Source organism: Grampus griseus (genome assembly GCF_964374135.1).
Source record: "Grampus griseus genome assembly, chromosome: 3".
In the NCBI taxonomy this organism is placed as follows: domain Eukaryota; kingdom Metazoa; phylum Chordata; class Mammalia; order Artiodactyla; family Delphinidae; genus Grampus; species Grampus griseus.
Genome location: NC_139019.1, coordinates 136053704 through 136081437, shown reverse-complemented (window position 1 = coordinate 136081437; position 27734 = coordinate 136053704).

The following is a 27734-nucleotide window of genomic DNA, read 5'->3' as shown; positions in this document are numbered from 1 at the left end:
ACAAAAGTGCTTTGAGGGGCTTCCCTGGTGGCGCAGTGGTTGAGAGTCCGCCTGCCGATGCAGGGGACACGGGTTCGTGCCCCGGTCCGGGAAGATCCCACATGCCGCGGAGCGGCTGGGCCCGTGAGCCATGGCCGCTGAGCCTGCGCGTCCGGAGCCTGTGCTCCACAACGGGAGAGGCTGCAACAGTGAGAGGCCCGTGTACCGGAAAAAAAAAAAAAAAAAAAGTGCTTTGAAATGAAAGCACCATGTGAATGTTGGGATTTTAACAGTCCTCAGCATTGCAGTAAACTAGAGGCCAATATCAGAGTAGAAACAGTGGGAGGAGAAAGAGAGGGTGATCCAAGGTGCCTTTTGACAAAGACCTTTTTTGACAACTTGGGAGCTGAAATTAATTTAAGGAAAGGAATTGGGGTGTTTTGGACCATTTGTAGTCTGAGCAAGAAAGGAAAGTATTTAGTAACGATCTAGGATGGTGGTCATGACAGAAAAAAGTGGACAAATTCAAAAATATTTATGAGGTAAAATTATCAGACTAAGTGTCCATCAGCAGATGAATGGATAAAGAAAATGTGAGGGATATATACATACAGTGGAATATTATTCATCCATTAAAAAGAAGGAAATTCTGCCATTTGTGACAACATGGATAGACCTTGAGGGTATTAGGCTAAGTGAAATAAGTCAGGCAGAGAAAGACAAAAGCTGTATGGTCTCATGTATATGTAGAATCTTTAAAAAAATGAAACCAAACTCATAGAAAAAGAGAACAGATGTGTGTTTACTAGAATCAGGGTTGGGGGGGGCAGGGTGCAGAGGAATTAGATGAAGGTGGTCAAAAGTACAAACTTCCAGTTATGAGATAAATAAGTTCTGGGGATGTCATGTACAACATGATGACTACAGCTAACATTTCTGTAGGACATATTTGAAAAATGCTAAGGGAGCAAATCCTACAAATTCTCATCACAAGGAGAATAAATGTTTTTGTAACTATATGAGATGGATGTTAACTAAACTTACGGTATTTATATGTACGTCAAGTCATTACACTGTACCCCTTATATAGCAAGTCGTTATGCTATATGTCAATGATATCTCAATAGAACTGGGGAAAAAAACCATCAGGGCTAGGTGATGGATTGGAAACGGGAAGAGAGAAGGAGGGGGTATGTTCAGGGTGACATTTCTGGCTTATTTAACTGGAGTTAAGAAACAGCAGAAGAGATCCAAGTGGGCGGGGCACAGAAGGGAGATCACAGACTTGCTTTTGCACATGTTGAGTTTGACTCGCCCTTGGGGCACCCAAGCAGATATGCTAAATAGGCCATTGGAGCTGAGGGGTTCTGTGTAGCTCAAGATATAAAAGGTTGAATATATCCATGTAGGTGGGAATTAAAGTAATTGGCTAGGATGAGATCACCTAGGGAGAGAACACAAGGTGGGAAAAGAAAGGGACCTAGGACTAGTCTATGGACAAGGGACCATAGTATTTAATGACAGAGGAGGATGAAACTTAAGAGAAATTAAGGCAAGATCAAAGAGACAGAAGGAAAAGCAGAAGAGTGTTTTTAAGCAAGGGAAGAGCATCATTCAAGAAGAAAGAAATGGCCAGTAGCACCAAGCGCTGATAAGGGTCATTTAAGATGAAGACAGGTAAATATCCATCAGGATATCCAAATATCCAGGTCACCAGTGTCCTTTCATGATAGCATCCCGTTCTGGGTCCTCTCCAAACACAGATTCTTTCCTGTGCCCTTGTCCCCATTACAGTCCAAGGTTCAAAATGGACCTCAACTCTCTAGAAAAACCAACCATTCATGAGATCCTGAACACTTAGGAATGTTTTCAACATGACAGTTTGAGGCTTCAGCTAAGCCTGTAACTTTCTGGAACCACCGCTCCACCCTACATACCAAGAAATCCTACCTCCTGAGATTGGTTTCCTCTAGATCACAGATGGCAAGTGTGAGGCACACCTATTCACACCCACCAAACCTGGGTCCATGTCAGACATCACTAATGGATCGGAAGTCCCCCCTGAAAACTGTGCGCCTCTGGGGGTCACTCTCCCTACATGCCATGTTCTAGGATGGCGGTACAGCTCTGAACCCTCGATCCCTTCCCAGGTCATCGTCCCCCATTCCCCATCCTCCCCTGAGGGAGGTAAGACGACTTCCACAGCACATCATGTGTCTCTGTCCCTAGCTGCACTCAGCCCTCAGCCAGACTGTTGCATCTGTTCCCCATATTGAGGGGATTCACAGTTATTTGCTTTGGAAATCGGAGCCTGGGGTTGTCAGCTTTATCTGGAAAGCAGGGCCTGCTCCATGGAGAAGGGAACGACTCGGCACACAGCAGAGCGTGTTTGTTTGTCTTGTCCTGTGGGACACCAACACCCACTGGGTCCTGTGCAGCACGGACGAGGCGCGTGCCTCCCCGCCAGCCTGATTTGGAAGGATAATAAGCTAAACAAAGGAGCAGATGATCATGGAGGCTTATTTGCAGTCTGTACAGTTTATATTTAGCCATCTCGTGACGGGTTGCTAGCTCTGTGTGGCAGTCGCCCTTGGGAAATTCAATCTGGGGGATGCAGAGGTGGGACAGATCTGGGAGAGAGGAAGGAGGGGTTTAAAATGCCACTTTCGGGCACAGGAAGGACGGGAAGGCCAAATTTGTCCAACGAGCAAGCAGCCAGGGACAGGATTTTGGACACTTATTGTAGAAACATGGAAGAGAATATAAAAATGTGTAAGAGGGGACACTCTTAACAATCTGTAAACTGCCAGGCATTGGAGGGTGAAGTCCCCTCTTCCTCCCTTCCTGGCCACCTTCAGTAATCCTGAGAGGGGTGGTGATTCAGAAAACCTGAATTCTAGCCCCGGTCAGCCACCAGCTGGAAGCCGCATCCCTGCTCTGGGAGATGAAAGGGCTAGAGAGGATGATTCCTAAGATGCGGTGATTCCCCGCCTCCACCCGGTGTCAAGATGAAGACAGGCGACCTAGGGGATGTGCAATGTGTGGGTTGAGTGGGGAGTTGCCAGTTAAAACCGTGGGGCAGGGGGATGCCCTGGTGGTGCAGCGGTTAGGACTCCACACTTCCACTGCAGCGGGCACAGGTTCATCCCTGGTCGGGGAACTAGGATCCTGTAAGCTGCAAGGCCTGGCCAAAAAAAGCCAAAAACAGTCATAACTGGAACATTCTGCGATCATTACAAATTGTGGTACTGATGTCACCCAACCAAAAAATAAACTTCCATTAAAATGTACGTCAACATTAAAATAATCTTTAGAGAAACACGAATCATGGTGCTGATCTATATTAATTGACAGCGAAGGTATCTATGACATCCTGCTCGGTGGGAAAGGCAGCAGCCACGCAAGGCAACCGCTTGCTGTCGATCAGGCATTGGTGGGCGGGGAGAGAGAGCCATCACCCAAAGCGGGAAGGAGAATCCGAGCGGAGCCTCCCCGGGCCCCTGCTGACCCCTCCCACTCTACATTTTGGGTCTAAGTCGTGAATCCCAGAAACTGGTGCTGCCAGAGAAAGGAGGTTTTCCTATAGGGTTTTTGTTGTTGGTTTTTTATTTGTTTGGGGGTTTTGTCTCCGTTATCGTCCGCCATCTTCCCCCAGCCCAAAGCAGCAGTGGACGGTGAGGACAGCACAGGTCCTCAGGGGCCAGTCCCAGGGGGCCCGTCTTAGAACAAGACTGTGGCTTTAGGCCGAAGCTCTACTTCTTGGTGGGGCCTCCCAGGGATAGCCTTGTCTGGGCATAAATCTTCTCATTCTAGAGTGACAAGGCAGAAAAGGGACTTAAAGATCATCTCTCAGTCCCAGAGCAGTCCTGTTTCCACGCTGTTCTCAAGCCGGCAGCCTCGTGAGCTAGTTCAACGAGGCTCTGGATTCCAGGATAACGGAGGGTTTAATTTGAGTTTCAGGGAGATACTTGCTTCTCACAGATACTCACCCTGTCTCCCACATCAGAGCCAAACAGCTCGTCCCTATCAAAGGCAAAGAGGATTTGGTCATGGTGCGATTTGAAAGAACCGACAGTGTCTCTCTCACCACTTGCCAGAACCCCGCCCATAGCTCTTCATTCCTTCGTGGTAAAGTGTATTCATCTGTAAAATGAAAGGAGGTGTGAGTCAGGAAAACAGAACTCCCTCAGTGGAAAGAACCCCCCAAATTAGAAATTACACAAGGAGTCATCTGAGGGGGCAGTTCTCCACTCTTAACTGTCTTCACCACTTGGATTCTTTGAATCAGAAGAGACTTTTCACATCGTGTCATCCTTTTATAAAGGGGCAATTTAGGCCCAGAGAGGTTATGTTCTTAAGCAAGGTCACACAGAACACTGCAAACCAGGACTGGGGCCCCCTGGCCCCTCTGCACATTTTGAAGGGCTCTTTCAAGCTTAAATTCTAATCCAAGACTCCATTCCTTTGTTTTATAGACAAAAAGAACCGCCCCCACCAGAGGCTCCTTTTTAAAATTTCTCTGCTGGCACTAGTATCTGTAGCAATCAACAGTGTGCAGGAGGGAATCATCATTGTAAGCACACTTGGTGTATCAGAATCGAGACACGTAAAGCTTGGGCTTCGGAGCTTGACGGGGCCTACACCAGCGCAAACCCTGTCGGACTGTCTGCGTGTTACCTGCGGGCTTCATTTGCTTTTTTCCCGGAACTTAGTCCTTTGCTTTGGCGCTCCTGCCCCCTAGTGGCAGCAAGCTTCACTGCCGCCACATTCTTCTACAGACAAATGAAAGGGAAATCGGGGCGGGGTGGTGGGGGGAGAGGAGGCACTTTTGAGGATGGATAGAAGCAATCCGCACCCTTCTCTAAAAGAGCAGGCTTGGTTACGATGGCGGAGTTTTTTAACCTCACACACAAAAGCGTGACTAACTAGACGTTAGCCCGCAGCGTATCTGAACCTGCGGAGCCGTGAGGCCAGAGCACCAAGGATCCTAGATTGAAAATAGTTTATATAACTGACTCAAGGACTCCTGGGCTCTGAGAATCTATGGCAGGAAGAAAAGGACCTAAAACAGCAAGCAAAAGAGAGGAACACTGACATATGGTACCCAACAAACACTGGCATGAATGAATTCAAAGCCCTGCCCCCCTAACTGCCCAGGCTCTGTCCAGTATTCAAAATACTGGTCCCCACGCTGCTTAGCTAATATCTGTTCCTTCTGCCCATCTCTGCTCAGCGCTTCCCCTGCCTCAGCAGATGAGATGGGTCCTCTTCATATGCTCTCATGGCACTGGGTACTTTTCCTTCATAAGACTTTTCACAGTCCCTAAGTCTGTGTTTCTCTGGTTATTTTCACGCCCACCCTGAAGTGTAAGTTCCCTGAGGACAGGCACTGAGGCTACCTTGTTGACTACTGAATCTGTGTCTCTAAACTAGTGATTAGCACATAGGAGGCCCTCAATTAATGCTTTTCCGTGGAATTAATGAAATCACAAGTGTTGGTTTACTGACTGAATTATATCTGTTTACAGAGTTAAAAAGCAGATCTCAGTGGAGAAAGCAGGTGAGCTACGTCTTGGGGTTTCACAGCTACGCGGCACTGGTCATGTGATTAGTGCTTTTCTTGACATGTCTTGGGATCCCTCCTAACCTATAAAAGGCACAAAAATCTTCTGAGGATGGAGACATTCCTTGAATATGACCGCAAATGCTCACCATCACCCTTGGGGCAGGTAGCTGGGCAGGTGTCTTTACCGTAATTACACTTGTTAACATTCTGCCCCCACCAGCTCAGCTTTCGTTCCTACCATGGTGGGGAAATCAGCCTGAGAACTGAAGGACAGCAGATTGACAGGCTACACGGACATCAGGACACCTGACCTTCGGGGCTGTCTCTCTGTAACCTTGGGTGGTGCCTCCCTGCCCCGGCTGTCTGTTGTCTCATTTCTAAACTCTTGGGGTATGTAACATCAAAGCCACTGTTTTTCAGGTGTCAGAAAACCCAACCTAAACTACCTTAAGGGGAGTAAAAGGGGGATACGTATTACTCATGAAACTGAAAAGCCATGGATTGAGGACTTAGTCCAGGATGTCAAGCAACTTCCTCTGAGCCTGGTCTCTCTCCTCCATCCTTCAGCTCTGCTTCCCTCTCTGTTGGTCCCCTTGCAGGAAGGTTCCTTGTATATGGGGGTCTCCAGCAGCTCCAGGCTTTCATCCCCACAGCAGAAAAATAGAGGGGCTTTCTCTTAGACGTAGCACACAAAAGGCCCTGGACTGCCCTCACAGGTGCCTTTGGGCCACATGCTCACCTATGAGCCAGCAGCTGTGGTCAAGGGAAGTTCTGGGCTCCACCTGAATCACGTGGACTGACACGGCCAGAGACCAGGCACCCCGGGGGGTGATCAAGGAAGTACTCTCGGAATGTGGGAGAACAGTTGCTAGACGTGCAGCAACAGAAATGGCACTGCAGAGTTAAGTGATTTTTAAGGACCCTTCCAGCTTTCAATACCCTGATGTGACTCTGATTGGATGTCAGGGAAATGGAAGGGAGAATAAAGCCATGGAAATGCTCTAGCATTAGCCCAACCCCAAACCCTTTCAAAAAGCCAAAATGCCAAATAAGACCCCTCACCCAGAGACTTCCCTGGTGGTCCAGTGGTAAAGAATCCGCCTTCCTATGCAGGGGACACCCGTTCGATCCCTGGTCAGGGAACTAAGATCCCATATGCCGTGGGGCAACCAAACCCACACGCCACAACTACTGAGCTCATGTGACTCAACTAGAGAGCCTGCGTGCCACAAACTACAGAGCCCATGCGCTCTGGAACCCACGCCACAACTAGAGAAGAGAAAACCCATATGCCACAACTAGAGAGAAGCCCGTGCACTGCAACGAAAGATCCCACACGCCGCAATGAAGACCTGACACAGCAAAATAAATTAAAAAAAAAAAAGGGCTTCCCTGGTGGCGCAGTGGTTGAGAGCCTGCCTGCCAATGCAGGGGACATGGGTTCGTGTCCCGGTCCGGGAAGATCCCACACGCCGCGGAGCGGCTGTGCCCGTGAGCCATGGTCGCTGAACCTGCGCGTCCGGAGCCTGTGCTCCGCAACGCAAGAGGCCACAACAGTGAGAGGCCCGCGTACCGCAAAAAAAAAAAAAAAAGACCCCTCACGCATTCTGAAGGGAGCCCTTAGAAAGCAAGCAGTGGTGGTGACCCTCCTGAAGCCAAGGGGCAGAAAATGAATAGCATTTTGATAATGACACAAAAATGGAACATTTCTATTTCCCAAAAAGATAGACACTGTCAGTGAGATTCATAAAATAAATAAATTAATTAAAAATCTTATTAAACTTTCCCTTTCACTGCTTCTTTGTATCTCTGGTTGAGGTGGTGCAGGATGAAGGTTGCCATGGTGATGGCTGAATTTTTTTTTTTTAAATAACAGGGCTCAGGAGCTCTGGCTGCTGGCCATACCGCCTCAGGCAGGAAAGGGTGGGGGGAAGGAGAGAAGCAAAGTGAGAAAAGGAAGAAAGCTGCTGGGCTCATCCCAGGACTCGGTAGCTTCTTCAACTTGTTCTCCTTGTACCGAGGATAAGGCCCCAAAACTGCAGACTCTGGCTCCTTCAGAGAATAAGAGAATGTGGAGCCCAAATGCATGATGAGGACAGGACCTCAGAAGTCACTTTGCCCATCCCCTACCTGATTGTCTCTCGTGGCAGATGGATTTCTCCTACATTTACACTCCTTCCGGTGAACAATGGGCCCACCCAGCCCATCCAAGTTTTAGATGAGCCGCTGGAAACTTGACCCTAAGAGAAATGTTCAAAGACATCCTGAGATTAAGAACCCATAGGACTTTTAAGTGAAAGAGGAATTTGAGGTTAGAAGCCCAGTACCTGTCAAAACAAACAGTCCTGGCCACAAATTCTAGTTCTGCTCTTCTCTCTAGCACCATCTAAGAATGAGATGGGAGATTCCAGAAGTGGTGGACTGTATCCCCGTGAGTGGATATACTCAAGCCTGCATAGGCCAGCAAGGAGCTGACTGATAAGCAGCATGTTTTTAAATAGTTCCAGTCATCAGAGAGGCAGGACCCTGATGAGGGAGGCTCAGAGAAGCAACACACCAAGGCCTTCACGCAGAACCTTTTAAACTCCAGACCAGGGAAAGGGGAAGCCAGGAACTAAGCCTGGAGAGAACCAGTAACCAGGAAGCACAGAAATCTGCTCTGACACCAGAATGCTTGTCAGGGGATTTGACAGGGGATGGTCTCGGCCCAGCTGACCCCGGAAAGGACCGGCATTCTCAGCTGGCCCCATCCCTTGTCTCCTGACAAAAATGGCAGGCAACTACGGCCATGCTGTGTTTGTCAGAGCATGGCTTCTAGAAGTTAAATAATAATAGTACTAATGATGATAAATACTAAGATTGTTCCTCTAAGCCGGGAAAGTGGCAGGATTACTAAAGCTGAGTGAGTCTGACGTTTCCCCCAGGAGCTGGCTGAGCAGAGACCCCAGGAGGAAGGGGAAGAGCCAAGGAGTGCAGACCCCTGGGCCTGTGACCTGCACCTCCATGACCTGCACCCCCACCCCTGTGCTGTGCCTCAGGTGTGATGATCCAGCAGCTTGGGGTCTAGGGGTCCCCATCAGCTTTCCCCAGGCAGATTGGGAGGAGCAGGGGGAATGAAAGCACCTTAAGAAAGAGATGAAAGCCAGACTCAGAGCAAGGGAGACGTGGGCCAGCATTCACACCCCCAGGCCACCCGCCTGTGTCTTCTGGAACAGGGTGGAGAACTCAAAGCCCCCCAGCCCTGAGGGAGGCTGAAGGAGGCCACCCAGCACTGGCCCTGGCCTATCTCTGGTGCTGCCCAGACCTACTGGCCTCTCTTTCCAAGGGCAAGGTTAGATCCTAAACCCCACTCTGCCCTCATAAACCCTCCTCACAACACACACACACACACGCACACTCGCACGCGCACATACACACGCGCGCACATACACACACGCGCGTGCCTGGAGCCGGAGACCAAAACAGCAACAGGCCTTAGAAATAGTACTCAGGGATCCATACACCCCAGGCTTGTCCAAGCACGAACCAGCTCCTGGAGGATGCACAGAGTCCATCCTCAGAAAGGGACAAGGAGACCAGCCTGTTAGCGGCACGGTAAGACTTACTTTGCACCACATGCCTTTTTTGTAGAATGTTTCTCACGTGCATATATGGCCTTTTCAAAAAACTAATTCTGCTCTTCTTTCTAGAGCACACATACAGAATCTGTCCTTTGTCCTGGCCACCTGAAGTCAGGAAAACCAAGTCCTAGCTCGAGTCTGCCACTAATACTGAAGCAGTGTGATGTCAGCCTGGTCTTAACCATCCTGTGCCTCGGCTCCTGGGGCTGTAAAATGGGGGTGACAAAACCTACCCTACCCTCCTCATAGGCACTTTAGGAGTCTGATGAGATACAACAATAACAGCAATGATAATAGTTAAACATATTGAGTGCTCATCGTGGACTGGGCACACGGCTACTATCTCAACACTAAAACAATCCTATGAGATAGCAACTCATATAAGCCTCAATTTAAGAGACAAGAAAAATAAGGCAGAGAGAAGTATGCTTAAGTCATGCAATGACATGTCTGGTCTTCTGACTCCAGAGCCAAAACTTGTACCCACTAAGCGCAATATGACACTTTGATGTTAATATTCGTTATTCTACGGCCTGTCCCAAGAGGACTGGGTGAGTGAGTGATCAGACTGCCTCCACCTGTTTGCCCCAATATCAGAGTCTCTGCCTTTGCTTAAGATCGTTTAATGAAGGGCTAGAATCTAGAGATAGGGATAATAAGCAAATCCCAAGGTGGGATCCTGGTCCTAGATGTTAGGATTTGTTTCCTGACAGAGACCAGGATTGTGGATCTGCCTCTAATGGAAAGAAGCCCCACCCGAAACTCCTATACACACATTGGCTTGTTACTGCTCCACCCCACCACTGTCACCATGGCATCGAGGGACCCAGGATGCCAGTCCTCAATCACGGTTCCTGATTTAGAGTCTTCCTAATTCACACTTCCTCCTTCAGTCTTCTCTTCTCCCTCCTGTGGACTTCACAGCCCTCTACAATACCTACCACCTGGCGGTCATGCAGCCCCATCCTTGAACACCACCAGGGACAGGCAGCTCACTATCCAACAGACCCAAACCATTCTCAAACCACACTAACTGCTTGCAAAGTCCCCCTTCTATTGCCCTGAAATCTGTCTCCGCATTTTGTCTAAGCTCTAGTTTTCGTGCTGCCCTCAGGGGGTCTCATATCACACCTGCCCTGACAGTCCTTCAAATAACCAGAGATGGTACTAACGTTCTGCCTTGGTCTCCTCTAGGCCAGTGGTTCTCAAACTTGAGCGTGCATCAGATGTGAAGATCTTGCTAAACCACAGAGTACTGGGCCCCACCCCCAGAGTTTCGGATTCAGTAGGTCTGGGGTGGGCCCAGCAATTTACATCTCTAAGATGCTGCTGCCGCTGCTGCTGCTTGGGGATCACACTTGAAGAACCACTGCTCTGGCTGAACACCCTCATAGCTTTGAAAGCTCCTTCTGTGTGAGATTCCCGGGCTTCTTTACCATTCTGAGTCTCTCTCTCTGGCACCTGCTCTGGTTTGCCACTATGGCGCCCGGAGCTAGACAAAGAACCTTAAGTAGATGTTCTGGGTTACAAGGAGCAAAGATTCCCTCGGTCACCTCAAGTAAGAGGGGGTGTTTATAGTGGACTTAAGAAAAACAGGAACCTCACATTTCTGGCCAGCCTGACGGACCCCAGGCTGATGAGGCCTCTTGGGAAGAGTAGAGATGGCAATGTAGTTGGATCTCCAGCCAGAGGACAAGAGATCTTGCCGGTCCCTCAGCAGCAGGGTGACATTTATCCTCAGCGCTCTGCCTCTTCTTCCACCATTTTTGCTGCCACCAGCCAATCCCTTATCCCCTCTCCCCTTATAGATTATCTCTATCTCAGAGCTTCTGCTTCCTCATTCTTGCTTCCCTTTTCTTACGTTCATTATGTCCACTCTGAGCCCGCCAGCAACTGCCTGATTTACTCTCTTCTTCCCAGTTCAAATTCCCAAAAGAATCAAAGTGAGGAACTTGTTCTAGTTTGGATAAAGCTCTTTAAGCATCCTATAGGTTGGCAGAACTTGGGTCCATATCCAATCTCCTGTGGCTGGTAAAAAGTTGAACCATGTGATTTAAGCATGAAATGTGTCCTTAGAAGGAGACCATAGGAGAAGCCTGCAGTCCATTGGCTACCGACAGGTTTCATCTTGCATGCCAACTCCGTGGAAAAAATATTGGCCGCCTTAAAGACAGTGTTGAGAAGGATTCAGAGGCTGCATCGAAACACAATGGAATATGATGAGCGAGTGTTATCTGAAGCCTCAGCCTGCATGCCCGTGACTCGCCATCCTAGTGTTACAGCATGTGGTCTGACGACGGCAGACCAAGCGGAGGCATCACTTTCCTCATTCTGAACTTCCTGTTTCTCTTTATAAGGCCCAAGATTCCAGTTGCTTGATTAGACAGCTGTGTCACACTACGGCTTCACATTGAACCTCAGCCACAGAAAACCCTAAGCCGTTTTCATACCTGTTATTAAATCACATTTCTCCCATTCTGTATTGTGCAAAAAAAAGAAAGAAAAGGAAACAAACAGTTAAATTTTACGTATTCCCCTAATTAAGTTCACCTTGTTTAATTTAGCCTACCACTCCAGCCTACCGAAACCTTCTTACTGTGGTGTCTTTTCTTGGCCTATTTGACAAATTGCTCATACTGTATGTGCAGGCCTCTGTCCATGAAATGAAGGTTAAATGTTTAACTCCTTTACAAGATTGACACAAACATGAATTTAGATTGTTTGTTTCCATGGACCTACTTTGTACCACTTGCTCAATAATTTCAAGAAATTATTTTCGGCTAACAAGTCCTAGTGCATCTTTGTCCATTGTGTGCTCGGTGAGGATAACGAAAGACAGTTACACGAGTTCATGGAGTCGGCTCCTTTCATAGAATAATTGCTGTCATTCATTGAATATCATTCTAGGTTGTGAGTGATTTAATACATTATTTCTAACCCTTACAACTTTAAGAGGTAGGTTTTATTATCCCTTTTAGTGGGGTGAGGCAACGGAGACATAAAGGGTTTAATCACTTTCCAAGATGGCACAGCTAGTATACATGGTAGGGCTGAATCCCAGCCCCAACCTGCCTGACCCCAAATCCTGTGTCCCTTCACTGTGCCACACACCTTCTCCCTGTGCCACACAACTTCTCCCTGTGCACGCCCCTCTGAACAACAGCAACACCTGCCAGAAATGGCTGAAGACAGAGATTGGGGGCAGAGATGAATATAGTTACCCATGGATCACATTTTTTTAAAGCACCACCCACATCAGGTCTTTAAAAGTATGATCTAGCCATACTTAGGAATATTACACAATTGCTAAAAAGAATGATGTAGATCTACATTATTCATATAAAAGACATCTAAGATGTCCTGTTAAGTATGTCTATTCAAGATCCTATTTTTTTAACATTATATTAACATATGTAGGTAGGAGGTGGAGAATTATAGGAGACTTCCAGCTTTTTTTTTTCCTTCCTGTTTTATTGGCATACAGCACTGTATAAGTTTAAGATATGCAACATAATGATATGACTTACATACATCATGAAATGATTCCCACAATAAATTTAGTGAACATCTATCATCTCATATAGATATAAAACAAAAGAAAAAGAAAAAAGTATTTTTTCCTTGCAATGAGAACTCAGGATTTACTCCGGCTTCTATTCTTAACATTTCTGTTTTGACTGAATTTTTACATCTATGTATTACTTTTGGAATTCAAAAAAATTAGGAAAACAAAATGTTAAAATCATCAGTTACCCTTCCCTTAAACTCCTGAATTACATGCATCTCTACGATGCATAAAGATCTGAGCCGCCTGTGTCTGTGGTGTCAACAATCAGAAACACAGTGTCTCAAATAATAAGACCTGAGGTAGGCTAGGACTCAGGTCGGTGAATTCAGTGGTTACCTGAATTATGACATCCTAGAGCATCTTTGTGCTCTGCCACCCACAGCATGAGACCTGGCTCCGTTCACATCATTACCTGGCTGCCACAGTTCTAGGCATCACAAGCTGCTATGATACTGTCTGGTAAAGAAGAGGCAACTATTTCTTCCTATGTGACTCTTTTTAGCAACAAGAAGAACCTATTCTAGAGATATCCACAGCAGACTTCTCACATCCTATTAGGACTGCATTCCATGACCCTGCTAATCCAATCATTGGTAAAAGGGACAAGGTTATCCAGTCTGGAATGGACAAATGATTTTCTCCTTGGCACTGGAGAGGCCAGCCCCCTTTCAAGGCACATGACTTGCCTACTCACTGAACAATATTGGGGTTCTATTAACAAGGAAAAAGAGGGGGAAAGGCTCATAGGTACCCAACCAATGGTGTCACAACTGTTCCCTAAATTAATTATGACACCATGCTCCTCATATGAGTGTTGTCACCCAGCCACATTCTATGTCCCTCCCTGCAGCTATGTATTCTCAGAAGTACATTGTTTCTGAGCCACATATACTAGGTTTAACGGCTATTTGCATTGTTACCATATTAGCTAAAGTGCTCCTGCTTTTGTTACTGTTACTATGCTGACAGGGATACTCATATGGGAAATGTAACTGTAAAGATGATTGAAACATACTGATTAAAATCCACTAAAGATCCAAGGCCATGGTCCAGTTCATTTCAGAAACTGAGAATTCTGAAAGCAAGCAAGTAAATGATTTTTCGTGGTGGTAATACGTGGCTCAGTTTAGCAAGATATATCGTGTTTGACAAGAAGTATTAAGCTGAATAGACTTTAGAGGAGAAACTTAAAAACAGACAGATCAGTCTTGGATGTTTAAAGTTACAGGCTTCCACAATGCTAGGGTTCAATGAACTCTGTCACCCTTCTGAAAACTTGGAAGAAGTTACCTCCCTACATTGTTCAGAATTTTGTCCATTTGGAAAGTCATCACAACAAAAGTTTCAAGCCCTGTGTTACAAACTTGAGGAATCTCTGACATGAAATCAATGATTTTTCTAGTAGACAGGTGGTTAAACATAGCTGACGGGGAGAGAGAGAGAAAGAGAAAGAAATTTCCCAGCCCCATCTAAGCTCTTCCTTTCATCTCCCAAGGCAATAGAAATAAAAACAAAACTAAACAAATGGGACCTAATCAAAGTTACAAGCTTTTGCACAGCAAAGGAGACCATAAACAAAACGAAAAGACAACCTACAGAATGGAAGAAAATATTTGCAAATGATGCAACCGACAAGGGCTTAACTTCCATAATATACAAACAGCTCATACAACTCAATAACAACAACAACAAAAAAACCCAATCAAAAAATGGGCAGAAGACCTAAATAGACATTTCTCCAAAGAAGACATACAGATGGCCAAGAGGCACATGAAAAGATGCTCATCATCATTAATTATTAGAGAAATGCAAATCAAAACATGAATGAGGTATCACCTCACACCAGTCAGAATGGCCATCATTAAGAAGTCTACAAATAATAAATGCTAGAGAGGGTGTGGAGAAAAGGGAACCCTCTTACACTGTTGGTGGGAATGTAAGTTGGTACAGCCACTATGGAGAACAGTATGGAGGTTCCTCAGAAAACTAAAAATAGAATTACCATATGACCCAGCAAATCCTACTCCTGGGCATATATTCAGACGAAACAAAGATACACATACCCCTATATTCATAGCAGCACTATTCACAACAGCCAAGACACGGAAACAACCTAAATGTCCATCAACAGAATGAATGGAAAAAGAAGATGTGGTATATATATATAATGGAATACTACTCGGCCATAAAAAACAACAAAATTATACCATTTGCAGCAACATGGGTGCCACTAGACATTATCATACTAAGCGAAATAAGTCAGAAAGAGAAAGACAAATACCATATGATATCACTTATATGTGGAATCTAAAATATGACACAAATGGCGACTTCCCTGGCAGTCCAGTGTTTAAGACTCTGCACTTCCACTGCCGGGGGCATGGGTTCGATCCCTGGTTGGGGAACTAAGATCCCGCATGCCGCGCGGCATGGCCAGGGGAAAAAAAAGTAAAATATGATACAAATGAACATATCCACAAAACAGAAAGAGAATCACGGACATGGAGAACAGCCTAGTGGTTGCCAAGTGGGAGGGGTTTAGGGGAGGGATGGAGAGGGAGCTTGGGGTTAGCAGATGTAAGCTTTTATATACAGAATGGACACACAACAAGGTCCTACTGTATAGCACAGAGAACTATATTCAACATCCTATGATAAACCATAATGGAAAAAATATTTTAAAAAAGGACTTATATATATGTATAACTGAATCACTTTGCTGTACAGCAGAAATTAACACAACATTGTAAACTAACTATACTTCAATTTAAAAATATATTGATGAAAAAAAACAAAGCTGGACCCCGTATTCACAATTATCTTAATTTCTTCCCCTACCCATCATCAGTCCCTGCCCCCTAAAATGCCCTTGGCTTTCACCTGCCCCTGCCTTTGTTTGCCCCTCCTGAGCCACTCTCCACTGCTCTCCACCCTGCTCTGTACCCCCAGAACCTGGAGGGATGCATCAATGGGCTTCTTGTCCTCCAACTTCCAATTGAGTTTGGCACTGGCAAGAGATCAATGGGAAGGAGTAGAGAGAACTTGGTAAGGTTGGGGTATTTATTCTCCAAGTTCCCTCCCCGTAGGGTGCCAAGGGGCCGGCTGCATCCAAAGTTCTCAGCTCAAGTGTGCAGCCCTCTCTACAGTCCTATCTCCCCGATTCCAGTAGCCCACCCTGTCACCTGCCTAGAGGTCTAGGAGTGGCAGTAGAGTCCCACTGTTACTAATCTGGGGTCTTGCACTATGCCTTGTGGTTTCCCTATACTCTGCCCACATCTTTGTAAATAGTTTATGAAACTCTGCTTGAGCTATCCTAATCTGAGGGTGCTATCTGTTTCCTGCTGATACCCCTCTCTAATTTGATCTTATATGGGCTGAATGTTTTTGCTTACTGATACTTCTGTGTTCCTGCCTCCTAAATCACTGCTCTGCACAGAGACAGCAATCTCAGCCTCGGAAGTTGCATAGAACTGGTCTCATATCCCACTCTGCCTTCTATAGCTAGAAGACCCCGGGCCAGTCACTTTACCTCTCTGAGCATCAGTTTCTTCATCTGAAACTTGGCAATAATAGTGGTATCCACTCATAGAGATCCCGTGTGGATCAAACAACACAGTAGGGAGCGATGGGGAGTGTGACGAACTCATGCCTCAACTGAAAGGAAGTGGCAGCTCCCCAGATGTGAGTGATGGCTGTCATAAGGAAAGGCCAGCTCACAGTTATCAGTTCTTCTGATACTTTAAGGAGCCAAAAATCCAAATTTCTCTATGAAATCTCTTCTTTACTAAAATATCAGTGCCATGAGGACAATAATGACTATTTTATTCATTACCGTATCCCCAGTGACTAGAATAGTGTCAGGCACACAGAAGTGATCAAAAAACCTTTGTTGAATAATTATTCCAATTTTTAAACATTAGCAACTAGTAAAGACAAAACAAAACCAGGGCCATGCAAGTAATACACGACAATGGGAGTGAACATCCCCTTAAATTTTGCTTAAATATCCTAAGCACCTCACTCACCTCACTCCAGTCCCAGCCCTAAAACAAAACACTCCTATTAATTGCTACTTTAGACTTCTGCTCTAGAAATAACCACAATTGAAAGGTTCCAGTAAATGACGGATCTTTTTTGAGCGCCCTCCTAATTAAAGCCATATTTTCAAGAAGTGGGGTACAGCCATCATTTTCAGCATTGCCACTGTGCAGCCCCTAGTTCAGCTCACCTGCAACCAGGCCCTTAATGAACATGCTCAGGGCTGAGAGAAAAGTGATGCAGCAACTTGTTTTAGCCCAGAAAGCTTGTGGATCCTCCTCTCCCTCTGCCACAGACCGAGGATACGAACCCAGTGAGCTGCAGATTTATTACCTAGTTTATAAATGCCAAGGAGACGGCGCTCCAGCAAAAGAATGGCTTGGTGGATATACTGCGGTTAAATAATGTATGAAAATCACTTCTATTTTAATGGCACTTTGCGGTGATATTAATATTGATAAAAAATGTTAGCATGCGTTAGATGGTGTTATATTCAGTGAAAGATGAGTTTTGGCAGGCTCCAGGCCACTTCTAGTCTAGCCACTTCTAGAGGTGTGAGAAACAGCAATTCCCAGCTAATGGGTATTAGCACCTGTATGAAATAGGCTGGTTGGGTCAAATAAGACCAACACTTGACCTTGGCAAGTATCTTGTGGTGGCCACTGTAGGTTAACTGACCCAACAGTCCTAACCAAATCGCTCTCATCTAGTCAACTTCTCCTCTAGAGGTAAGGTTTTTCCCCAGCCTCTTCTGCAGTTGGCAGTGATCATATAAAATACAATAATTCATGAGGGGAATTCTGCTGAGTGAAAAAGGAAGTTCTGAGAAGAAAATGTGCTTTCCTGATAAAAGGGTCAGAAGTGATCAGTCAGAACCACCTGTTTCACTCGCTTCCTGCCCTGAATTGGGATGTGATGTCTAGATCAGTCGCAGCCATTTTAAAACCAAGAGGCATGGGAGAAGAGGACTGCGGTGACAGCAGTCTTAATGTGTCTGAGCCTCCAAACCAATATCAATAGCTGCCCAAATGCAGAATGAATAGAGGCCTATTTGTATAAGGCTCTGCAAGCTGAATGTTTTGCTCAGTACAAGTGAGTGCATTCTGATACTTATCTCAACCTCTCTGTGCCTCTGTGGTGTCATCTGTATGATGAGAATAACAGAAATGGTAACTTTAATGAAAATCTATTCAACGTCTTAAAATAGAACTTGGTACATAGTAAATCCTTAACACTAGCATCATTACATATTAATGAATAAGAAGCTACTAGGCTTTTATTTTTTTAACACTCCTAAGGTCATCACAAATAATGCCTGAATCAACGTAAGCAAAAGGTTAAAAGGAAATAAAGACAGATGTGTGTGGGTGGGGGCAGCAGCAGATTTGGATTCAGGACATCCAAGTTCTAAATGTCCAACAATAGGGGAAGATCATGCCAACAAATGCACATCCACTCCATGAACTACATATGCAGCCATTTAAAATGCATGAAAAAGATCATATAAGGACATGAGGGTATGCTTATGACAAAAACAGGAAAACAAACACAAACAAATTACATTTAAATGATGACCCCAATTGTGTTTTTAAAAAGTGAAAATGAAAAGGTATAAGCCAAAATAGTCATCTATAATCTTATGGGTAGTTTTTCTGCTTTATGATTTTCTGAATTTTCCAAATTACCAGTTAAAAAATACTTCACTGTACAATAAAATTTTTTGATAGTTTAAATTTTTTTCTCTTTTACACTTTTCTGCATTTTCAGAATTCTTTTGCAGTAAACTCATATTACTCATATAATAAAAATATGTTAGTTTTTTTAAACAAGAAAACGCACTTGTTGCCCAGAGGCAGGTGGAATCTGACCAGCCTTAGCCGTATGGCAAGACCCAGGGCAAAAATATATTATGGTTTCTTAAAAGCTACCAACAATGTAATTTTAATATATTTTAAAGTATAACTGTGCCCCAGAGGGCGGAATTGATCATGTATAAGGGCTCACTCCTGCTTACCAAAGACATAGGCAGGGGAATTAGGGTGGACCTCAATGTATACTACTCTGTTTTCAGTCACATTAGAGAAACTGAGGCAGGGGATTTTTTTTCTTTCTTACCTTCCTTCTAAGTTTATGTGTATTCCTATGAATTTTTTTAGAATAAAAATTATCTTTTTATTTGAGATTCTGGATTTGTGTCCCTGCTTCAGCAGTTTCTAGCTACATGACACAGGAGATAGACAAGATGTGTAACCTTTGAAAATTCTATTTCCCATCTCTAAAATTATGGTTATAATATCTACTTCACTGGGGAAAGTTACAGTCAACAAATAAAAGAATGTGTGTTAAAGTGCTTTATAAACTGTAAAGCCCAGTACAAACTTTAGTGAAAAGAACATAGGCTCTGATTAGGCAGCCTTGATTAACATCCTGGCTGTGAAACTTAATAGTGTGTGAAATTTAGGCGAGGTACATAACCTTCCTGAGCTTCAGTTTTCTCATCTAGAAAATGGAGATGATATCTTTTTTCATATAAGACACCTGGAGCACTGCAAACACCTACGATAGGAAAGTTGTAATCATACTGTTGCCTTTCCCAGGAAAAATTGAAATTAGCTCTTCTACTTGGAAGGGCCGCCCTAGGAGGTAGGAGCAGGACTTCCTTCAAAAACAGTTCCTCAAAGCACTTTAATGCCAAGAAGAACAAAGAGTAATGGGGCAAGATGCCTGGCTCCCCACCCCTACCCCCAGAGCATTTTTCAAGCCTCTGTGCCAACCAGACATCCAAGCTCTGAAATATTATCAGAGAAGAGGGCAAGAGAACCTAGATGTGAAAAAACATGAAAAAGGAACTGTGAAGGTTAACGTTATGTGTCAATTTGACTGGGTCACAAGGTGCCCAGATACTTGATCTAACATTGCTCTGGGTGTGTCTGTGAGGGTGTTTTCAGATGAGATTAACATTGGAATTGACGGACTGAGTAAAGCAGATTGCCCTCCCCAGTGTGGGTGGGCCTCATCCAATCAGTTGATGGCCTGCATAGACAAAAAGGCTGACCTCCTGGGAGTAAGACAGAACTCCTCCTGTCTGATTGCTGATCTGGGACATTTTTTCCCTCTGCTTTTGAACTCGAACTGAAACATCAGCTCTTTCTAGTCCTTGAGCCTGCGGGCCTTTGGACTGGAACTACACCTTGGTTTTCCTAGTTCTCAGGCCTTCAGACTCAGACTGGAAGGACACGATTGGCTCTCCTGGGTCTCCAGCTTGCTGACTCACCCTGCAGATCATGAGATTTGCCAAGTGGTACTCCGTAATCACATGAGCCAATTCCCTATAATAAATCTCTATGTGTATATAATCCTACTGGTTCTGTTTCTCTGCAGAACCCTAATACAGGAATCTTCACCTTAACTAACACAGGGGTTTGACAGCTGGGAGGACTTAAGAAACCACTGTGTCCCTAAGTCACTGAGTCTCAGCAGCCTTGTCATGTGGATAGACAGTGACTATTGAGTGTGTGTCCAGCTACCCACCGTGTCCCATCAATGTGAGCTGATAAATCATGACCTTCCCCTGTAATCTGAGGATGGCAAGTCAATACTTCCATTATTATTATTATTACTCCCAAGAGCATCTGACCTGTTCTCTCTGAAGCACAGAGCCGAAAGGATGATGAATCTGCCTCTGAGATCCCACCAATCACAGCAGGAAGGGAGGGGATGAGAAGGAAAGAAGAAATGTAAGCGAGGATACAGGGGGGGAAAAGAGAGTCTGAAAAAGCCTAAAACCGTTGCTTAAAGTGTTGTCCTAGAACTTCCTTGATAGAATCCCTTAGGGGTGATGGTTGAAATGGCAGACCTCAGGAGATGCTGAGTCTGTAGGTCAGGGGCATGACTTAGGAATCTGCCTTAATTAACAACTTCTTCAGGTGATTTTATGCACTTGAAGTTTGCACTTTAAAAACTTAGATCTACTGTTCACTGCAGGGAATGATCATTGGTAAGGATCTAGAGGTTTGTGGTCCTGCCCTTCATCTCTCAGAGATCAGTTTTACAGAATACCTACCCTCATACTTGTAGGAGTGGCCAGCATCTTGCATATCAATATCAGCTGTGTTTCAGTTTGGTGGAGTGGGGATGTCTCTTGATTAACACCCACAGTTCAGCCCAAGGGCTTGTTAAAACAGAAATTACTGGGTCCTATTCCCAGAGTTCCTTATTCAGTAGGATAAGGGTGAAGCCTGAACTTACACTTCTAATAAGTTCCCAGGTGATATTGATGTGGCTCGTCCAGGAAACTCACTTGAAAACCACTGGTTTACACGATGGATGGATTCTTGGAAAGTAGCACATATACGGTGAGAGTTCTTTTTCTTCTTATTTGGGCAGAAAAGCCTAAGTAAGGGAGAGAGAAAAATCGCCTGCTACCTCACCACCCACTACCCACTGGACTCCATACACAGACACACATACACACTTCCCTCTTGAAAAAAAAATCACACTGTATATTTCCCTATGCCCACCTCCTTCACTGAACACGTCAGGAACCTCCATCCACTCTTCCATGACACACCTGTGCAACATAACTTCTACCAAATGCACAGCACTAGCACTTGTCTAGATTCATCACAACTGTATGTGAAATCTTCTTCAATAACTTCACTGTTTTACATGTATGTGGAATCTAGAAGAATGGTACAGATGACGTTATTTGCAAAGCAGAAATAAAGACACAGATGTAGAGAACAAATGTATGGATACCAAGGGGGAAAGGGGTGGGGTGGGAGAAATTGGGAGATTGGGATTGACACATATACAGTATTGATACTATGTATAAAATAGACAACTGAGGGGAACATACTGTATAGCACAGGGAACTCTACTCGATGCTCTGTGGTGACCCAAATGGGAGGGAAATCCAAAGGGGAGGGGATATATGTATATGTATGGCTGATTCATTTTGCTGTGCAGTAGAAGCTAATGCAAAATTGTAAAGCAACTATACTCCAATAAAAATTGATTAAAAAAATAATAACTTTATTGTTTTAATTAATCATGCTCAGTGTAAGAATCAAACACTAGAAGAAAATACAAAGAAAGAAAAACACATGTTAATTCCCACCACTAAAGAAATAATCCCTGTTGATAAATTGATGTACATTTTTCAATGCACATATTCCTTTATGCATTTATAATTTTACATAAATTGAATCATATAATCCATGCAATTTTGTAACCTACTTTTTCCACTTATGTAAAATGTTTTGATAAAGCAAATACAATCTCAAAAATCCTTGGAAAATGTATTACTTAATGGAATCACCTCTTACTTAATAAAAGTTCTCTTAGGAAATGAAATATTATCTTATATAGTGAATTTTCACCTACTCCTCATAGATCTACTGTGTTATTTTTTTAAGTGTGTGTGTGTGTGCGTGAGAGAGAGAATTCCATATTTCATTTACCAGGTTTGCTTTAGGAAGAGTTCACCTGCATTAAGGATTAGCCTTTTGCAGTAAACCACGAGTCTGTGCTCTAAGCCCCTGTTCACAACACAGATGGTCTGAAATCCAGAGCATTTGGAGCTTCTGGAGTAAATTCTGGAATTTCTCCAGCATCTAGGACTAAAGACACTGATCTCTGGTCTCAGTTGAGTTTCACCAGTGTTCCGGTTCTAGAATGAGTCACTGGCTAAAGGTCTAGTAAGCAAATGACAGAAATGGGCAGACTGAGAGGGGGTGGGAGAGGCCCTTAATACCATCAGTACAGCCCAGAGAGCACACGCATGTCCAACACCCACGCCGGGGGCCTTCAGAAGAACCAAGCACCCTTTTGTACCGTATAACATCATTACACTTTTTTATTTGACATCCTTTGGTTAATTTGTCCTCAATTTCTAGATAAGGCCTGATGTGAGATTCATTGAGATCACGCACAAGACGCACTGAGCCCAGTGCCCAGCATGTAGTGGGCACTTGATACACATAAGTGTCACTGAGAAGGCACAGTGAGAAGGCATGTGCTGTGGGCCTCCCACTTTGTGCCTGCCTCCCCTCCTTGGCCCAGACCACACCTGCATTCTGTACACATAAGGAGATGGACATTTCAGGACACCAAGACCCTCAAAGATGAATTTCCAATAGATGGGAATGCCTGGCTCCCCATCAAATCTAAAGCCTAATAAAGCCCAGATATTACTTAGGCAGCCCTCAGACCTCAGCCCTCTGCCTAAAGGTGGAAATCATCATTATTGTAGAAAGCGTGACCCTCAGAGCAGACCAAGCTGACAGTGACACAGGAGGACAACAGAGGGCTTGACCTACAGCACACAGCTGACCATACTGGCAAAGGGAGCAGGCCTTCAAAACCCTCATATCCCTTTTCCCTGGGAGAAACTGGGAACCACAGTAAGGTCTAATCACAACCTCCTTTTGCCTAGTTTGGAATACAAAGACACTATATAGCCCTAATGTACTTACAGAAGGCAAGGAAGTAGAGATTCAAATAAATGGAGAGGGGGACCACAAGAGGGATGTATCCATGTATCTCATCCTAAAGAGGGACCAGCCAGTTAGCTCAGCAATCCATGCTGAAGAGTACTTGTCACATTCTGTTAATTCTGTCTGATTCCATGTAGAAGGGGAAAAAAATCATTGCATGGCAGCGCCAGGCGTCCCAAGCTTCACTAAAGTGATTTTTCCCAAGAGTCTCCTATAACAGCATGGAAAGCACTTAGTACCGCACCTGGAACGTTGTAAGTAATTAATAAAGGTAAACTAGTAAAAGCAGCAGCAGCAGCAAAACTGACTTGCCTAGAGCATCCATTTAGCTAGTTAGAACGCTGCTCGGCTAGAATCCGAGTCTTCTCACAATGAAATGAGCGCTCCTCCTGTGAACCCATCCTCCCTATTGCTTCAGAGCCTGAGACTTGGCACTTCTGTCTCCAGTCTTCCAGGTTCTTCAGGCGACCTCGGATCTGTTCTCTCCAATGTCCCTCGAGTCCAGGATGATAGAGATATCCCAGCTGAAGAACTAAACTTCACAGGTCTGACACTGACACAACCCATGGAATTCAGTTCTCAGAGCTGGGGATACACATAGGCTTTCCAGGGTCGGCACAAAGCCCCCCTCCTCACGGCCCAGGCCCGTCCCAGCCCTGTAAGATACAAGAGAGAAAAGCCAGGTGAATCCAGAGCCGCTGCTTCCCACGACCAGGTCTAGTTCTGGCACTCCTGAGTCCTAAGCACCTGGAGGATGTGCTTCGCAGACACACGCATCATTAAACATCATTAAACGTTGTAGCTGGGCTTTCCTGCCTTCCCTTACACACGCTCTCCCCCTGCCTGGAAAACTCTTCCCTCTCTCTCTCTACCAACTCATCCTCAGGTTCTCACCTTCAATATCACTTCCTCAGAGAGGCCGTCCACGGCAGAAACTGCTAATTGTTCACCCTACATCTGTTCTCCCCTCCTTCTTTAGTAATAGGATCTCCAAGGTTATAACAGAGCCCCTAAGGGCACATGGACACCTGGCATATGACTTCCTTTCCCAGCCTCATGTGACTGAGCATTGGATGTGAGCAGAAATGATGAGCATTCCAGCGCCCCCTTCCCCATCTCAGTGCCGGCCTGTAGACTTGATGGAGAGTTGCTGTGGACCATGCAGATGAGGGCAGCCCCCCCAGGGGAAAGACAGAGCAACACGCCAGAAGATCCCTGCAACTGTGGGCTTCCATATGAGCCCCGCACTGCTTACACCTGCAGTACTGTATAAGCGAGAATTCAACATCTACCTCGTTTAAGCCACTGCTATTTGAGGATCTCTGTTGGAGCACTGGAATGTTACAGCTTTCCTAGTATCAATACCTATTTCCTAACCCCCATTAACTTCCTGCTAGTCTCTGTCATAAGATTTGGTTCTTTCCCTTCATAGCACTTACCATAATTGGTAACTACAAAATTTTGTGGGCTTCCCTGGTGGCACAGTGGTTGAGAGTCCGCCTGCCGATACAGGGGACACAGGTTCGTGCCCCGGTCCGGGAGGATCCCACGTGCCGCGGAGTGGCTGGGCCCGTGAGCCATGGCCGCTGAGCCTGCGCGTCCGGAGCCTGTGCTCCGCAACGGGAGAGGCCACGACAGTGAGAGGCCCGCGTACCGCAAAAAAAAAAAAAAAAAACAACTTTTGTGTAGTTATTTGATTCATACTTATCTCCCAAACAAGATTATGTTTTCCACAAGGGCAGAGCTCATGCTAGGGCTTTTTAAAGTATATATAATAGTTTTATTGAGATATAATTCACATATCATACTATTCTCCTATTTAAAGTGTACAACTTGTTGGTTTTTAGTATATTCACTGAGTCATGTAACCACCAACATAACCAGTTTTAAAACATTTTCTTCAAACAATCCAAATGGATTGTTTCCACTTTTTGCCTATTATAAACAATGCTTCTGTGAACACCTGTGTACAAGCATATGTGTAGATATACATTTCCATTTCTCCTGGGTACATCCCTAGGAGTAGAATTGCTGGTCATATGGTAACTCTATTCCAGACTGTTTTCCAGTGGGGCGGCACCATTTTCAAAGGCTACGAGCAGTGTATAAGGGCTTCAGTTTCTCCACACCCTCTGCCAAGACTTGTTATTATCTTTCTCTTGATTATAGCCATCCTGCTGGGTGTAAAGTGGTATCTCATTGTGGTTTTGACTTGCATTTTCCTGATGACTAATGATGCGGAGGCTCTTTTCATGTGTTTACTGGCCACCTGCACGTGTTTGGAGAAATGTCTTTTCATAACCTTTGCCAAGCTCTTAATTGGGCTGTTTTTATTATTGAGTTGTAAGAGTTCTTTACATGTTCTGGATACAAGTCCCATGTATATGATTTGTAAATATTTTCTCCCGTTCTATGGGCTTTTAACTTTTTTGAGGAGTGAGTGTGAGTGTGTGTGTGTGTGTGTTCTCCACAACATTATTTCCAACTTCTAGCATAATGTCTGGATCACATAGGCACTGCAGTGATTTGGGAGAAAGGAAAGAAAGGGAGGAAGAAAGGGAGGGAGGAAAGGAGGGAAGGAGGGAAGGAGGGAGGAACTTTTAGAGACCATGTGGTTTAATTTCCCTATTCTATAGATGCAGAAACTGAAGGCCTCAAGACATTAAGATACTGCATGATGAGATAGTAAGAACAAGGGGCTAGAAGTTAGAACTGGGTTCTAGTCTCCAACCTGCTTGTCTCCAACCAGCTGTGAGAACCAGGCAGGTCACATAACCTCTCTGCACTTCAGAGAACTCCTGGAAGAACTCCTTCAGCTACTGGAAGGAACAAAGTGAACGAACACATAAGAAAGCACTGCTTGAACATGAGTTATAACTGAGGCCCAAGATCAAATAGCTCAATCAGTCAAGTCAGAAAAAGGTGGCAGGTGGCCCGATTTCTGGTCCAGGGTGCATGCTTGGGCATTATAATGCATTTTTCAGGTTGTTGCTGATTTCCATCATCAATCGGGACACCTTCTGGTTCAACACAGGGAAGTATCCCGAATCACACAAATTCTGAGTCTTCTTCCTACCCGCAGAGAGTCTCAGACAAGAAGTCATGATCTACTAAGCGTAGCCCCCGAGCAGGGATTGTGTCTCATTCACTACGGAATCCTCAGCACCTGACACTGTGCCTGGCACATGGCAGACGCACAGAAGTATTGTTTAGTGAATGAGCGAATGAATGAACAAATGAGCACATGTAGTATGAATCTCTATCCCACAACCTTAATGAAGCAGATGGGAATAAATTTACGGGGTAGAAGGATTCTGAGGTAGCATCTGGGCATAGCTAGAGGCTGTAAAGCGTAACAATTAGAGAGCAGGCTCTAGAGTTTGGTGGCCAGGGTTGTAATCCCAGCTCTGCCACTGGCCAGCCTGGAGACCCTGGGCACATTACTGACCACTCTGAGACTGTCTTCTCATCGGACTAGGAGGATAATAATAGACCCACCTCACTGAGTTGTTGTGGGGAGTAAAGAAGATGATGTGCACAGAACACAGTGTCTGGCATGCAGTAAACACTCAAGAAATGTTAGCTTTATATCAGAATCAGGAATGAATGATGTGATAGATTAACGAAGTCTGCCACGACTGCAGAAAGGGAAAGAGGCAACGACGTATTTTCATCTCTACTTAAATGTACATCTGTTTATATCACCATGCTACCCCCATGCCTTCCACTCCTTCTGTTCCATGCCAGGCTTCATGCTCTGTTCATCCATGGCCCTAAGCCAAGGCTCCAGGCATTTTTCATTCTGGTTGGATCCACACAATTTGGTGATTACTATATAAACGTCTTGTATTGCTCAGGCTGCAGCATCAATTCTGCTTACTGAAAATGATTCACTTGGCGCTCACTGCCCCCCGGGTGGCATGGAAAGGCTTCTCCATCATCCTCAACTCAACAGAGCTTGTCACACTTAGGATTCAACATCACGTACAGAGCAAATACCCGCATTTGAGGGGCTCCACTGTTTCCTCGCTTCCCCCTTTTTTTATGAAGGAAAACCAAGACATGGAAGGGGAAAAGGGATACCCTTACCGCAAAGAGCTCCAGCTTAGATGACCCTGAGATACAAGAGCCAGCAACACAGAAATCTAGTGGGAAGGGGAGAGCCACATGACGTAAAAACCACCAACCACCAACCGCTTGCCAGACCTACGCAAGGCTTTATATGCAAGTCTCACTTTGCTTTCACAAAGTGGTGGTAGGAAGTAGATACGGTTGCCTTCTTCACTGAACAACAAAAAAAAAAACACTGAGGAAGAAGAGGAAGGGGGGAAGAGAAAGGGAAAGAGGGTAAAAGCTAAGCAGTTAAAACACCCTAGCACACACAACTAACAATTGTAACCATTCTGCCCCACTGCCTGCCTCTTGAAGAAAGAACAACAACAACAAAAAAAGTTCCTTCCCTAAAG